At 38.6% G+C, this 17979-nt stretch overlaps 1 pseudogene; it reads left to right on the forward strand.

The window, feature by feature from the left end:
* The window catches only part of LOC100464835, a 104572-nt pseudogene extending 87089 nt beyond the window's left edge, over nucleotides 1-17483 (forward strand).
* The last annotated feature ends 496 nt before the right edge of the window (nucleotides 17484-17979 follow it).

Here is a 17979-nt window from a genome sequence, read left to right on the forward strand (position 1 = left end):
ATGCCAAGCAAAGTAGGAGGGCCAGTCCCTATCTTGGAACACTGTCTAATAGTTCCAATGACCTCCTGACACAGAGGGAGAAGGGTGGGACAAATCAGCTTCTGGTTAACCCTTTAGGCTACCTGACAGAGGAAGTGGAAGTGCTATCACATTGATTTCAGGGTGACATTTTAGTACCCAGTTCTCTGGCAGGAAGTCAACAAATGGGCTCAGGAATTCTGTCTCATTGACAATTGTAAGTAGTTCATTTGATGCAGCTTTCATAATTTTGATATTGGCAACTACAGAGTCTTGGGACTGCCAGTTAGCCTTCTTCAAATCTTCCCTACCTCACACATAGATCACATTGTGGAAATTCAAAATAAATTCTATCTTCCAGAGTTATAAGCTGTGGAGACCATGAGGTTGTGGCTGCCACAGTTGCTTTTCTGTTAGTGAAAATGGCACAAAAGAGGGAAAAAACAAAAAGCAAGAAAACAAAACAAACCTAACCCTAAACATCATCCTGGGAGGAGGGTTTCTGCATGTAGCAATAAAATCCATACGAGTTGTCCTACCAGGCTTATTCATGACAACCCAATTCCTACCCTACAGCATAAGCCTTCCTAACCACGAGGGGGGGAAATAATGACACAAATAAATACATAAAGAGAACCGATTCCTATGCAGGCTGAATTCTGAGTGGGTTCACCGTTAGACGTCAGAACAGAGCTTAAGCAAACATGCTTTAATTATGGCTTTCTAAGACTCCATAAGGAAGCGTGTTCTCACCTACTGTTTTAATAAGAAAAAAAATGTACAACATTGTGTGCTTATCTGATGGTTTCATTTCTACTAAATTGTTATAAATGAAAAATAGAAAATGTAATAAAGATTATACTAAATGTATTACATTTGTTTTAATTTTCTTCATTTAATGCACATCCATGATTTCTGATGTAAAAAGGTTTCCATGCAATATATACTTTTTTAAAGAATTTCAAAATGATCATTCCTCACATCTTACAAGTATGTATGTGTGTATATATGATCTGTCTATCATCTATCTATCTATCATCTATCTATCTATCTATCTATCTATCTATCTATCTATCTGTCATGGCACTTAATTTGAAATACAGGTATTGTGGTCAAAAAAAATTTTTTTTGTGGTCAAATATTTTTGACCCAACATTTTTAATAGGAAGTTGAACCCAGAACATTTTCTGATTTCATGCCTAACAATTTACTCCAAAATCAAAATCCAGCAAAATAGATTTAACGGTTTTTGTACTTTCCTCTTTAAAACTCTTTAAAATTCAATAACATGTTTTGCTTTAATGTGTCCCAGCAATTTGATAGCTGGATTTCACAGACTTTTAATTGTCCATCAGTTAATGCAAACTCTCTCATGCCTCAACATCAAATGCAGGTTTGATTTGTTTGATATAATCACATTAATATTAGAAGAATATTACAACTTCAAGATACCTTTTATTTACAAAAAGGCTAATTAGTTTGAGCTAGAGAATAAATAATTGATTATGTGGATAATGAAGCAAATATCTAAAGATAAAAACCAGCATGTAATTGACATTTCCTGTTGGCAGACTCACTAAAGATTGACAAGAACTGAAACTTTTCTTCTGAATATGTTATATATATTTTTTCATAGTGTGATGATCTTTTTTCAAAGAAATTATTGAAGAATTTTTTGTTGTTCGTAATTATGGATTTTGAGAGGTTTTTCCAAAGTATTGTGATTAAGTTAATTTGTCTACATGACTAGACTAAATTGTGCAGTCTATTGAAAGCCATTTTCTTAGCCCTAGGGCCCAGATGTGAAACATCATTTAGATAGGAACTAATGAAATTATCCTTATCTGAATGCCTTCAAGGAGATAAGGAAGTAAATGTCAATTCTGCTATTTCTATAACACAACAAGTCACAGTACTCAACACATAATAAAAGAAACATTTAAAATAATCTCTGTAGTCTAATTAAAAGTTCAATTAAGGAAACTATAATGATCTCCACTGATGAACTTTTACAAAAGACACATTTTAATAGATAAATTTTACTCTGAAAAAAATTAAAATAAAGCGTTACAATTTCAGTAGCAGTCCATTTGCCATTGAAATGCTTTTGACAGCAGTTTTTATTTTACCGCATTTTCCAAAAAAGCATGTAGATAAGAATCTATGGAGCTTAGAGCAAGCTGTAAGAATCCTTTGGAGGAAAGCTGTGTGCTGATTTATTTTGTAGAGCCAAAATCCACCTTCTGTTTATCTGTACTCTGTCCTAGAAGACAGTGGTTTAGAGATGTATGGATGTCCTGGTCACTGTATCAGTATATTAGCTAAAAACAAGAAAGAAAGAAGAAAGAAAGAAAGAAAGAAAGAAAGAAAGAAAGAAAGAAAGAAAGAAAGAAAGAAAGAAAAAGAAAAAGAAAGAAAGGAAAGAGGGAAGGAAGGAAGGAAAGGAGGGAGGGAGGAAGAGAGGGAAGAAGGGAAAAAGATTCCTCTGTAGCAGGCTTTACAAACAACATGTTTCCATATCTCATGCTCTCACCATCTTACCTGATTTTCACATTATTTCTAAAAGTTATAGAATACAGCTCTTATTGCTCTTAATATGTAAATGCAACAACCACTACCAAACCATCAACAGCAAACACTGCAGCTCAGGGATGATAAGTGATGTTGACCTAAAAGGTCAAAAAGACAGTTCTTTTATTAGCAAAATGGGTTTGTTTGGGAATAGCCCAGGGACTACAATTTGGGACAGGCAAGCTTTGGCAACCCATGGGAAAGTCCAGAGATCAAAGGAGAAGAACATTATTTTATACAGAAAAGGCAGAAGTTGGGAGGAATTGCTTTGAACAAAGATCCTTTGGAAGAAAGCCAGAGTTCAAGGTAGTGAGGGTTTCTCATTGGCCTGATTGCAGTATTTTCTTGTTGGCTAAGCCTGCTGCTGGGTGAGGAGAAATCTTCCTTCCTCTTGCAGGGGTAGTAAAGTAGGCCCCTCCCTGTTGGGACTGTAAGGTAAGTGTCTTCCTCTTGGGTCTGCAATTGACCATGGGTGGTAGACAGGAGAGCTCTTCCTTTTGCCTCCTGACTCCATTCTGAAGGGGGTTTCCTTTATTCAGAGTCACAGTGATTTGAACTAAGTCACAAAGTAAATCATCAACAAAGACGATAAGGATTGGACTCTCCCATTGACTTATATGGGCTGTGTCCTTTTCACTACATAAACTGCCTTCAATGGGAAGAGCCAAAAGTTAGTTTTCTAAGTGTTTCTTGAAGTGTTGAGAGTTATTTAGGAAGCTCCATTAGCTGGCGACTGAAAGAACAGCTAAATCCACAAATAATGTAATTTCCCCAGTGACTTTCTTGCCTTTGAAGCATCCTGAAATTAGACATCTCTCCTAAAGGGATATGTGAATTTTTGAAAAATATTGTATTTATTTACTTCCTGAGAGCAAGTGAGAGAGAGAGAGAGAGAGAAAGCATGAGCAGGCGAAAGAGCAGGGGGAGAGGGAGAAGCAGACTGCCTGCTAAGCAGGGAGCCGGACATGGGGCTCAATCCCAGGACCCTGAGATCATGACCTGAGCCAAAGGTAGATGCTTAACTGACTGAGCCACCCAGATGCCCCAAGGGCATGTGAATTTTTATGGGATCAGAGGTCCCGCTGAAAGAGGTGAGAAATCAATGGAAAGGTTTTGGGGGCCAGAAGTGCCCCCCTGTTCTAGTGACTTAGTATACTCATGAAGAAGAGCCCCAAAGTAGGAGGAGGATATTATCAGGATAGTAACATAATTGTAAAGGAATTTACAATTTACAAAGCTAGGTCACCTCTATCATCACATTTGATGGTCAAGACAAACTAGGTGGTAGATACTATTATTCTCGGTTTACAGATGAGAATCTTGGGCTCCGATAAATACAATTAATTCCCCCAAGGTCAGAGAGCTACAGTGGGACAAGCCGCAATTCCAATCCAAACCTACTGCCCCCCCTAGACTGCTGCATCAACTGTTGCATACAGCTGCTGGGTATGGCTAAGCAGTTCCAAGAGTGTAACATGAACACACATGTGCAGTGCTCATTTGCACCCACATTTGAAAATGACTCACCATCATCTGAATTTCACCGCTTCACAAAAAGCTGGGCTTTGCTTCCTTTATTAGAATTAGAAAAACTTGCTTCCCTCTCCCCATGCCTGTCTTCTCCCTTGCTCCTCCTGCAATCACACCTGCTTTCTTAGGTTGATGAAACCTGGTGCTTGCCTTCAGATGGGGAAGGAAAAGGAAGAGAAACAGAGAAGTCAGGGTACCTGAGTGCTGTCTGGAAAAAAATCCACCAGCACGTGTGGCTCCTGAGCATTTGAAATGCATCTGGGGAGATTGAGTAACTGATTTTCTAAAATAATTTAAATAAAAGACTTATACTTGATTCAGTTACTGGAAGACTTTTTGAAACAAATTGAATACGTGACTCTACTTTTTCAACTCTTATTTTATGTAATCTGTATACACACCAAATATTGAGAAGTTCAAAAAATATAAAATATCTTATTATATTTACATAACTAATATTGAAATCACAATATTTTTCCATATACTGGAATGCATTTTTAAAAGATACCATAAAAATTATTTTCCCTGTTTTCTTCCACTTATATTTTTAATAGAAATCTAAAACTACAGATATATGGCTTACCTTTATTCCCATTGGACAGTTCTGGGTGAATGAGTAAAGAAATGTGTATTTAAGAACTAACTTTTACATGGATATTTAACAAGATTGACCCTGAATCTATTTTATTTCCCAACCCTTTTTTCACCTTTACTCCAAATCACCCAGTTCTGTTTTTATTTTGAAAGGTGTTGACATGGAAACACAAGACATGGTCTTCTGCCTTATCTGATTCTACATTGAGTTTAATTATGTATTGCCACTGTTCAAGTACTCATTAGAGTATTTTTTCCCTAATACCTGTGACACTTCCTTTGTCAACTGTCCATACGTCCTCTGACAATTCATACCCTAATGATCATTGAGTTAATTGCAAAATAATATTAATAATAACAATAACTTTCTGGGATTATTTTCTATAATAAGATCTTTGAGATTTGCCAGAAAGTCCCCCCAAATAACAAATATTAGTTCTTTTATCTCATAAAAAGTGATACTAGAAATTTTTAGATTTTTTATGTTATTACTATATGTGTAAGAAGTTTCAATTTGAAGAGATATTTAGCCCCTCCTAATTTTCTATAAGCATAATTGTTCTAACATAAATATTTCAGAAATTTTGTGCTTTATAGAAAGTCCCTGGAGATTTCTCAGGATCCTAACCATCTGTGTAACATGTTATAGCCCTAAGGGGAAACATGAACAAAACTCATGAACAGTTATGTTCTAATAGCAGTTCTAATATGAACAGTTATTTTCTAATAGCATATGTCCCAATAGCATACTGTACTCTCCTTCATTTTACTATCAGATGTTATGGTAATAAATTAACCACTTTCATTATAGGCTGGCAGAATGAGTCATTGTTTGTATTATTATTTGTTTGTTTTTTAATTTTCTCTGATGCTTCCTGTGTTACAGGATTTCTTCTTCGGTGCATGTGGTTCTGGGACATGCCACGTCGAAGAATGAAGAGGTAGACCAGATGAAGAGTGGTGGGCAGCAAAGCAAAGTTTATTGAGTATTAGTAAAGTTTATTGAGTGATAGAACGCAAGTCCTAAAGAGCGAGGGGACCCAAGAGGGTTTCCATTGGAGTTTCTAAGCCCAGGGGTTTTAAGGGCTTGTTGTCGAGGTGTTTAATCTAATTAATTCTCCTTGAGCCTGTCATTCAATCAGGTTTTTGTCATCTATCACTTGGAAAGGATGGAAGGCTCCTTCCAGGGTGGTGTAAAATCCTTTTAAGGCTGTTTCTTCTTAGGGCGGGGAGGCCCCTTGTTCCTGCCTGCCTTTCTTCCAACTATCCTTCATTACCCGTACACTCTGCTATAAAGGATAGGCCAGATTTTGTGTCTTCAGCAAAGAAGAACTCTCTCAGAACCCCATGGAAGATCATTGTGCCAGTTACTTCAAACTACTGCTCCTTTCAAGAGTAGACTGGAAGTTGGCATGCTTAGACAGCATTCACACATTATCAGTGGACTGAGTTAGGATTTCCATGACTTTTTTAGCAGACTGCTAATCCAAGATGCAGTGGAACAAGAATCTGTTATATAAGTCTGGATGAATTGATGAGGAAAACAATTTTAGCGTTTTGTTGTTGTTTTTGTTTTGAATCTTGCTAATGTTGTTTTAATACTCTATTTTCTGAGTATATGAGGAAGACCATTCTTTCTTCTTAAGCAAGTGGTAACCCACTTAGGAGATAATTTAGAAGGGTCTACTTTGTAAATTAAAATGACAGATTTTCAAATAAGAACTGATTTTTACTCATGCCCCAGAACGCAGACTTTTACTGAGTCTCCTTACCCTTTAATGCAACGAAGTTATTTGCATGAGTCTGATGAGAGCATGTTCTTCCCTTTACAGGATATATGGATAAATCAATTATTCAAGGCCTTACCTTATATCCTTCTGGGGCAGAAGGAGGGCAAGAGAGGTCTCAGGAATCTCTTTGATAAGGGCATTAATCCTATTCATGAGGACTCCTCCCTCATGACTTAATCACAGTCCAAAGGCCCCACCCCCTAACAGTTCACACTGGGGGTTAGGATTTCAACACATAAATTTGGGGGAACACATTCAGTCCACAATATTCCACTCTGCCCCCCCCCCAACTTTATGTGCTTCTCACATGCAAATTCTATCCATTCTATCCCAACATCCCCCCTCCTCCACAGTCTTGTATCAGCATAGACTCTTAAGCCTGGGTCTAATGTCTCATTTAATGTCATCTAATTCAGGTGTGGGTGATGATATGGGAAACAAAGGCAAAAGAAAAAAATAATAAATTTCCTTACTACTTACAGCCCATTGACAAGTTCTTGAGACAGGCAGTGATCTTCCTCTAGGATCTCAACTGCTTGGATGTTAATACTTTGCTAAGGACAAAGGCAATCTTAGTCCAACCCCCAGGATCCTGTAGGTCTACTTTAACATATAAAAATTCCTTTGGAAATTTCCTTTATCTCTACCCCACCCCACCCCCCACCAAGATACATATTAGCAGTCATCCCCCAGGCATGTGACCCACTGATAATATATCTGAAGGGTCTCATAACTAGGATTTTTTTAGATAGTAATAAATGACCTTTCCAACAATAGCTAGCCCCCTCAAGGTCCTGGAAAACTTGCTTCCAAAATTCCTTAGGGAATCCCTATCCCTGCTATCCCTAACCCCTCCCAATGTGAGGGCCACCCCTCACAACCCCCGTGCAGCCCTTTCTGCCTACACATCCTGATCCCCTGCTTGAATACTACCACCTTTTTTGCACCAAATATGTCTCAAGAATTCTTTCTTGGCCATGGGCTCCGAACCCCAACATTTCCACCTCAGGTAACACTCAGCGTGTGGTTCATCTGGAGGCAAATTCACCTCCGTCTGTGAGCCTGTGGGACCAAATGATATGTGTGCTTCCAGAATACATTTGTGGGATAGGAATAGGAGAGACATAGCTAAGCCAAATTGAGAAATAAGAAAAAAGAAAAGGGTAATTGGTCCCAACAACATTAAATCCTAAGGCCTGAGTATAATCCTTTATGCATTGACTTTGGGCCATTCTTCCATTGTCTTGAAGAATTGTGCCTCCCTTCTGTTGAAATGGCTGATTCATAGTAATCTCTTTATTAAAGGTCACTTGGCTTCACCCTTAGTGTTCTCATTTTCTACTGTATTTGGGCTGGGATCTTTCCAAATCTTTATGTTTGGCTTCCATTTTAGTAAACATTTCCATCTTTTTTTTTTTTTAAGGTTTATTTCTTTATTTTAGAAAGAGAGAGTGTGTGCAGGGGAGAGGAGCAGAGGGAGATAGGAGAATCTCGAGCAGACTCTCCGCTGCTGAATGCAGAGCCCATTGTGAGGCTCGATCCCATGACCCTGAGATCATGACCTGAGCCAAAATCAAGAGTCAGATGCTCAACTGACTGAGCCACCCAGGTGCCCCACCATTTCCATCTTTAAGTCATTTCTCCCTTACATTTCACTATGAGCAATCAGGCAGAGCTCAGGTGCACCTTCAACACTTTGCTTAGAAATCTCTTCAGCTAAACCATTCAATTTTATCACTTGCAAGTTATACCTTCCACAAAACACTGGAACATGAACACAATTCAGCCAAGTCCTTTGCCACTTTATGAGAAGGATGGTCTTTTCTCCTCGTTCCAATACTGTATTCCTCCTTTCTGTCTGAGACCCCATCTGAATGGCCTTTGTCAGCCATATTCCTACTGAAATTCTGTTCCTGATCACTAAGATATTCCCTAAGAAGAAAGGACTTTTCTTGACAGCTCTCCTCCTTTCTTTCTGAGCTCTCACCAGAATCACGTTGGAAGGTCCATTCACAGCAATATAGGCTTTTTCTAGCATGTACATCAAAGGTCTTCCAGCCTCTATCACCTAATTTCAAAGATGCTTATATTTTTAGGCATTTGTTACAGCAACAACCCACCCCTGTTGCCAGTTTTCTGTCATAGTCCATTCAGGCTGCTATACTGAAAATGCCATAGACCAGGTGGCTATAAACAATAGAAATATATCCCTTACAGTCCTAGAGTCTGGAAGTCCAAGATCAGGGTGCCAGTGAGGTAGGGTTGTGTTGAGGACCTGTTTCCTGGTTCATAGATGCCCATCTTCTCATTGTCCTAACACGGGAAAAGGAATGAAAGAGTCCTTTGGGGTCTCTTTTATAGGGGTATTAATCCCATTCCTGAAGGTTCCCCTCTCATGACCCAATCACTACCCAAAAGCCCCATTTCCAAATACTATTATATTGAGGACTAAGTTTCAACACACGAATTTTAGGGGGACATAAACATAAGCAGTGTCCTATGGAATGCCAGAGGTGTGATTTACTGGGAGGGTCCGCAGACTACCACATGCAGGCCAGCCTTCCATTTTGTAAATAAAATGTTATTGAAACACAGCTACACCCATTTGTTTACATATTGCCATTGGTGCTTTGTGCTCCCACAGCAGAGCTGAGTAGTTTCAATAGAGGTGTTAAAGTAGAAAACATTTACTATCTGGCCCTTTAAAAAATACGTGCAAACTTCTGGTCTAAGAAAGCCTTCTATCCTGTCTGATTCCGTACTAGTAGGTGTTTTTAATTGTCTTGGACTACTTTACAGTTGCCTATGTGTAAATTCATTTCAGCACCCTTGAATGTCTATGTGTGTGTATTTTTTCATTCTCTTTGCCACTAATTATAAGAACTTACTGGTTGCCTCATTAACATAAGTAAAATTATATTTTTCACATGTATTCATTCATTTACTTTTAGAAAAGAAATTATTCCAGTATATAGTTAACATACAGTGTTATATAAATTTCAGACGGAGTCACCCGGGTGGCTCAGCCAGTGGATCTTCCAACTCTTGGTTTCAGCTCAGGTCATGATTTCATGGGTCTTGGGATCGAGCCCCATATTGGGCTCCGTGCTCAGCAGGGATTGAAGATTCTTTCGCTGTTCCTCCCCTCATTCACATGTACTCTCTCTCTCTCTCAAATAAATATTAAAAAAAAATCTGCTGATGTACAATACAGTGATTCAACAATTACATACATTACTCAGTGCTCATCATGGTAAGTTTGTTTTGATCCCCTTCACCTATTTCATCTGTCCTCCCCATGTACCTCCCCTCTGGTAACCATCAGTTTGATCTCCATAGTTAAGAGCCTGTTTCTTGGTTTGTCTCTCTTTTTTTTTTCTTTGTTCATGTGTTTTCTTAAATTCCACATATAAGTGAAATCGTATGGTATTGGTCTTTCTACTACTGATTTATTTCACTTAGCTTTTTACCCTCTAGATCTTACCCATGACACTACAAATGGCAAGATTTCATTCTTTTTCATATAGTTGTATATATATTTCAGTCTTTATACATACACACACACACACACACACACACCACCTCTTCTTTTTCCATTTGTCTATCCATGGACACTTAGGCTGCTTCCGTAATTTGGCTACTGTAAATAATGCTGGAATAAACAAGGGTGCATCTCTCCCTTTGAATTAGTGTTTCCATATTCTTTTGGGAAATTCTTTAGAATTACTGGATCATATGGTAATCATATTTTTAATTTTTTAAGAAATAGCCATACTGGTTTCCACAGTGGGTGCACAACTTGCATCACCACATACAGGGCACAAGGGTTCCTTTTTCTTCACATCCTTGCCAACAGCTGACGTTTCTTGTGTTTTTTATTTTAGCCATTCTCACAGATGTGAGGTGATATCTCCTTGTAGTTGTGATTTGCATTTCCCTTGAGTGATGTTAAGGATATTTTCATGTGTCAACTGGTCATCTGCATGCACTCTTTGGAGAAATGTCTGTTCATCTCTTCTGCCCATTTTTAATTAGATTTTTAAAATTAATTAATTAATTAATTTAGATGTGTTGACTTGTGTAAGTTCTTGATATATTTTGGATACTAACCCTTTTTTGGATATATCCTCTGTAAATATCTTCTCCCATTCTGTAGTTTGCCTTTCAGTTTCATTGGTTGTTTCCTTCACTCCGCACAAGCTTTTTATTTTGATGACGTCCAAATAGTTTACTTTGCTTTTGGTTCTCTTGACTAATGAGACTCATCTAGAAAAATGTTGTTCTGGCTGATGTCAGAGAAATTACTCCCTGTGCTCTCTTCTAGGATTTTTATGATTTCAGGTCTCACAATTAAGTCCTTAATCCATTATGAATATATTTTTGTGTATGGTGTGTGAAGATGGTTCGATTTCATTATTTTCCATGTAGCTGTCCAGTTTTCCCAACACCATTTGTTGAAGATACTGTCTTTTTCCCATGGCATATTCTTGCCTTTTTGTTGAAGCTCACCTGACCGTATGATTGTACGTTTATTTCTGTGTTTTCTCTCTGTTCCATTGATCTGTGCATTTCTTTTTGTATGTTTATTTCTGTGTTTTCTCTCTGTTCCATTGATCTGTGCATTTCTTTTTGTACACTCTTTTGATTACTACAACTTTGTGGTAATCAAATCTTAAAATATGAGATTGTGATACCTCTAGTTTTGTTCTTTTTCAAAATTGCTTTGGCTGAGGTCTTTTGTGGTTCCATACAAATTCTAATATTATACATTCTAGCTCTTTGAAAAATGATGTTAGTATTTTGACAGGAATAGCATTAAGTCTGTAGATTGCTTTGGGTAGTACAAACATTTTAACAATTATTTGTTCTTCAAATCCATGACCATGCAATGTCTTTCCATTTGTGTCATCTTCCATTTCTTTCATCAGTGGTTTTTACTTTTCAGAGTACAGATTTTTCACCTCCTCAGTTACATTTATTCTAAGGTATTTTTTTATTTTTATTCATATGAGAGTCATAATTTTATCTCTTTAAAAATATTATCCTTTGACAACATAATTTGTCATTTTTTCCCCATTCAATACCTCAAATAATGGAAAGGAGTTGGTCGATAAGCACAGTGTAAGCAAATATTTTTGCTATGGGACCATCAGGTAGAGAACAGATAACCCAGTAACATAGGGAAGATTCACTACATTGAAATTTGAATAATATGAAGTGGGAAAATGCTTTTAAAGCATGCAAAAAGAACATGAGAGAAAATGTCTAGTTTGTTTAAATGAGAAGTGCTTACTGTGCATTCTGGAAGGGCTTGTAATTGCTTTGAAAAGAACATTTTCATAGGACTGTGTTTTAAGCATTAGTTCTCCGTGTTTACTATCCTCACACCCATGTATGTCCACAATGACTTGAAATTGTTGGTCAGGCCTAGGAAAAAAAGGAACTTGCCACCACAGCCAATAGCACAATTAGATGCTCAGAGCCTTATGGCCACCACCTTCTGAATACACAGACTAGACCAGTTCTGTAGGAGAGAGAAAAGGAACTAGGGAGGTTAAATCATAAGACTGTAATTACTTACAAGTCCTGTTTACTCAGAGACAGTGAGATGTCTAAACCTTGACACCATCCAGTCAAAGGACTGCAGAGTAGAAGCACTAAGCTCAAAGCTGGCAAAGGATGAATTCCTCCTCGGACAGACATGCCTATAGCCTGTCCAGTAGACATGTCACTGACCCATCATTCTAGACTGAGCAGTGTGTCCCCTTTCATGAGAATTTGGGGGTGCTGATTTCAATACCATGTTGTTTATTAGATTGCATGATAGTGACAGAGTGAACCAAACTTTACCCTTGAAAACTAATCACTTCTAGACCATACTGGCCTAGGAGGGTGTCCAGTGATACTCCAGGACAATATGGGTTTGAAATCTAAATTTTATTTGGGATTTTTCTTTCTTTGTCTGACTTAGTGCACTTAGCATAATACCCTCTAGATCCATCCATATTGTACCAAATGGCAAGATGTCATTTTTTTTAATTTACAGTTTTACCTGAGTATAGTTGACACACAATGTTACATTAGTTTCAGGTTTCCAACATAGTGATTCAACATTTCTATATTTTACACTATGCTCACTACAAGTGTAGCTACTATGCGTCACTCCTATAATATCATAGACCCTATTCTCTCTGCTGTATTTTTTTATCCCCATGACTTATGCTTTCCACAACTGGAAGTCTGTATCTCCCACTCCCCTTCCCTCTGGCACCATCAGTTTGTTCTCTGTATTTATAGGTCTAATTCTGCTTTTTGTTTTTTCATTTGTTTTGTTTTTAGATTCCACTTATGAGTGAAATCACAAGGTATTTGTCTTTCTTAGTCTTACTTATTTCACTTAGCATAATACCTCCTAGGCCCATCCATGTTGTCACAAATGGCAAGATCTCATCCTGTCATATGGTTGCATAATATTCATATATATATATATGTATATATATATGAATTATGTATATATGTGAATTATGTATATATATATATTTATATTTCTATAAAACTTCTTTACCCATTCATCTAATGATAGACGCTTAGGTTGTTTCCTATCTTGGCTATTGTAAATAATGCTGCAATAAATATAAGGGTGATAACTTTACTTATATATGGAATCCAAAAAAAAACAAGGAAACAGAACAGACTCATAAATACAGAGAACAAACTGGTGATTGCCAGAAGGGAGGGTGGGAGGATGGGCAAAATATGTGAAGGGCATTAAGAGGTACAAACTTCTAGTTATAAAATAAGTAAGTCACAGGGACAAAGAGTACAGCAAAGGAAATACAGTCAACACATTGTAGTAACTTTGTGTGGAGACAGATAGTAGCTATACTTGTCAAATCACTATATTGTATACCTGAAACTAATAAAGCAGTGTATTTCAACTATAGTTAAAGAAAAAAGAAAAAAAAAATATGTGGGAATGCTGTTAGAAGATGAAGTTTGCAGATCGAAAATAAAAATACCAGACCAAAGGATTTGTACTTTATCTGGCTGTCTTAAACAGATTTGAAGCAGGGCCTTGAAATAGCTTTTTGTTTGTTTTCTTATTTTAATCGCAATAACTATGTCAACATTGTGAAACACAGCTACATGGAGGAAAAATGATGACAAAGAAAACTGAAATATTCTGTAGAAAGTAATTTTTCAGATAAGAGGTTCTTTTGTAAAGAAGCAAAACATCATTTTTCACTCTTCCGACCAATTCACAAGTTAATAAAATAGATTATTATAAGAGATCCTTTTAATAATTCGTTAGAAACCAACTTTTTTTTATTTTGAAATTTTGGTTCTTTACTGTTGTGTTAAGTGTTAACATTATTTTAAGATATTTTACTTTTACTTTATCATGGTTTCTATTCAGCTTGTGTGTGTGATTAATCCAAGACCAATTCACTTCACTTTGCAAATAATAATGAAGCTTACAATCAGATATACATACAGCTATATCACATCTGAATGGAACTTAAGTATCTAGAACATTAAACAAAATAATGAAGTAACAAAATACCATAATATTTAAAGAATAAGATGTGGACCGATATTTTATTTCTGTGTTCTACATTTCAAGTTGTCTAATTTTATAATAAATAAATACTTATATTTGGTATATATAAATCTTTGGGCAATATAAGTATAATAATATGAGCTATGATTCCACGTCTGTGGAAATTGTTTTCTAAGGGAGACATGTTATGTTCAAGTAGAAAACATTAATAATAGTATTTAGAGCCAACATACCTGGTTTGAATAAGTATAAGACAATAATAGGTTAGACTAAAATCTCAGTCAGACCCTCTTCAAATTACAAGCGTTATAGAAACAATCGATAACATTGAAAATAATAACAAAAATGTATAAATTTAGCAATGAAAATTCAAAATCAGCCTTCTTAGTAATTTATAAATCAAGCACTTAAAATTAGTAAACATATTAAAGATTTGAAATCTATCCACACACACATACATATATGTTTAGTCTAAAAGTATCATAATTATAAATTTGCCCTATGAGATGAAGACTTATTATGTAGCAGTAATCATTATAATGGTATAGAATTATCATGGAGAAAGACAGGAAAAGCAATGGAATTTTTTTTTTAAGATTTTTATTTATTTGAGATAGAAAGCATAAGCAGGGGTAGCAGCAGGCAGAGGGAGAGGGAGAAGTAGGCTCTCTGCTGAGCAAGGAGCCCCAGACAGGGGGCTGGATCCCAGGACCCAGGGATCATGACCTGAGCTAAAAGCAGACTTAGCTGACTGAGCTGCCCTGGCACCAAAATTTTTTAACCAGATGTTGCAATATACACCACTGGTAAAGAATGGACAATAAATTTTTTTTTTTTTTCTGGGAAAATATCCTCTGAGAAAAAGAAATTTAATCCCTACTTCACACATTAAAAGAATGAATTATAGGCTAATTAATGGCATAAATATCTGACCAAAAATTTAATTTAAGAAGAAAACATAAGAAAATACCATTATGATCCCTGATGAAAAAAATCAGAGATTACCTAAAGACAAATTTTACATAAATAAAAAAAAAAAATAAAACCAAAACAGATTATGATGCAGGTCATCATTATAGGAAGGGAAAAACCACATGACCAATAAACATATGAAAAGATGCTCAAACTAATAATCAAAAAATGCAAACCTAGGCAAAATGTAATGCCAGTTCACATTCATAAGTTTGGAAAGATGCAGAATTATAGAAATTCACATGTTCTATGGAGAGGACTGTAAATTGGAAGTTCATGTTTGGAGGACACATATGACAAGAATTAATTAACTTTTTAAAATATTTTTTTAAATTTTTTAAAGATTTGATTTATTTGATATTTGACAGACAGAGAGAGCACAACCAGGGGGATCATCAGGCAAAGAGAGAGGGAGAAGCAGGCTCCCCACTGAGCAGGGAGTCCCATGGGAGTGTAGATCCCAGACCCTGGGATCAAGACCTGAGTCAAAGGCAGTTGCTTAACCAGCTTGATGAGGGAACAGAAGGCAAGCTGAGGACAAAGCAGAAACTGACACCCCGCAACCCCCCCCCCCCTTGGGCTGTCTGTGACATTCCTCAGGCACTCCTGGCTGCCCTAAAGAAAAAAGAAAGAGTAAACCTATAGAGACCACAATCCTGCAAGATTTGAGTCTCCCTCAGTTTGCAAATGTCTTAGCAGTCTACAAGAACAAAGCATTTCTATCACTAACCTAGCTTCCAGAAGGGAACATAGTAAATACAATTAAATGTCTTTATAACCTGCAGGCCATAGACAGATACTTCCAGGAATCTGGGAAGTTCCCAACTATCTTCATGTAAATACCTTACTAGAGAGATCAACAACCTTAACTTGACAATGGCAAGGCCTCAGGTATCTTGTGAACCTTCTTTAACATATGAAAGTATTTTCTCAACCTCCCTGTTTCCTTACCTCCCCCAACCCCATGGTATATAATCAGCCATCCCTCACAACCTGGGTCAGCAGCTCTTTCTGCCCATGGGTCCTGTCCCTGGGCTTTAATAAACCACCAGTTTTGCAGCAAAGACACCTCAAGAATTCTTTCTTGGTCTTTGGCTCCAGACTCCACCCCACTGAACCTCACCTATATGCCACAACCCCATCAGATAACACACTAGACCTCCATGTGTTAACTTTAAATCTCAGTAACAGGGATCATTTAAAAAACACTCCCCTGAGGGGCATTTTGCATCAGCTGGGGGGGGTGGGGATGGGGTTGGGTTGTAACATGGTGGCAGGTGTGTGTGGTGGGCGCCCTGTAACCCTCGCAGGAGCCAGCGTTTCCGGTTTGGCAGGGCCCTTCGGGAGGGAAGCCCAGGAGGCCTGCGCGGTCCACTCGCAGGTGCCTGGCAGAGCCCCGGCCTCCAACTCTGAGCGTCAGGACTGTGAGTAGCTGCTGCAAGGCCCAGTGCGCGGTTGGGGGGAGGTGTGCACTGGTTCCGACACCGGCTCTGGCTCCATTGGGGACACTGGCCTGCAGGTCCGTGCTACCCACGGCGAGGCAGTGGCCGTGAAGCTGGACCCGCGGAAGGCCAGGCGTCCCCAGCTGCTGGACGGGAGCAGAGTCCATCGGATGGTTCAAGGCGGGCTGGGCGTCCCGCAGGTGCGGTGGTCGGGTCAGGATGTGCTGGTCACTCGCCGTCTTGGACCCAGCCTCCAAGACTCCTCAATTTCTGTTCCAGAAGGTTCACAGTGAAAACTGCACAGACGTTAGCTGGTCAGTAGCACTGAATAGGTGCAAACAGAGAATTTTGTACACAGAGACATGAAACCAGCTAACTTCCTAATGGGTATTGGGCGTCACTGCACTGTTATTCCTCACCAACTTGGGTTTGGCCGAAAAGTAGAGACGCACCGTACAGAGAAGATGCAAACCTCGCGGGCACTGCCCCATATGCTAACGTCGATGCGCATGTGGGTGCTGAACATGGTCGCGGGGTGACGCGGAGTCATGAGGATGTGTTGTGATGCATTTTAATAGAATCCGTCTGCCATGGCAAGGACCAAAGGCTGCAGCAAAAAAAAAAAGCAAAAATATGGAAAGACTAGTGTAAAGGAGATGTCCATGCCTGCGAAGTTTTATCGAAGGGGTTTCCTGCCGAATTGGCCGTGACTGAAGCTCTGGTGGCTGCGCTCTGAGAAGCTACGGGTCACCTGTCCTCGAGGCAGTCATTCCGCATTCTTCCCAGGACCCTGAAGCAGCGACGTGACTGCCCGTGAGGCTGCACAGTGTCCAGCAGAAAGCAGCACAGCAGGCCGCCTCAAGTGTGCAGGGGCAGCGGGTGCAAACTCCCACAGGCAAGCAAACGCGCAAAACCCAGGGGAACAGGCCGGGTGAACCGAGGAACGGAAGAAGCAGAGCAGGTGATCGCAGCGGCATTTGTTCTCCCCAGATTTCGGAGTTGTAGTTCATATGCACGCTAGGCAGTGGCTGGGAACCACCGTTTGCTTGGCGTGAAGAACTTAGTTTCGCTGTGAACTGGCTCTGGACAGCATTGGTGACGACGGGTCCCGAGTTGTAGCAGCTGTACTCGTGAATATTAACCGAGAGAGTGAAACACGGTGTCGGTTTTCCGTTGCATTTTTTCAAGGGGAAAAGTTAACTAAATGGTTGACACGTACAAATTGGTGGAGAAATTGTGCATATACCGTTTTTTTTTCTTGTTGTTGTTAAAATCTTTTATTTTGAACTATACTGCTTTGAGATCGATCTCATTTCAGAGGAAGGGCATGACCAGTGTTCAGCCACAGTGGTGATGGTTGTAAATGCTCACAATTGTGCGTTCTTAGGGCTTCTCCATCCCTGGGGTTTGCAAGTTGTTCACTTAAAACATTCTTAAAACGGTTGACTTCTTGTTTGCAAGACAGCTGATACGGTAGCAACCAAAGATGCCAGTGTCTGAG

This window comes from Ailuropoda melanoleuca, chromosome 1 (genome assembly GCF_002007445.2).
Source record: "Ailuropoda melanoleuca isolate Jingjing chromosome 1, ASM200744v2, whole genome shotgun sequence".
Classification (NCBI taxonomy): domain Eukaryota; kingdom Metazoa; phylum Chordata; class Mammalia; order Carnivora; family Ursidae; genus Ailuropoda; species Ailuropoda melanoleuca.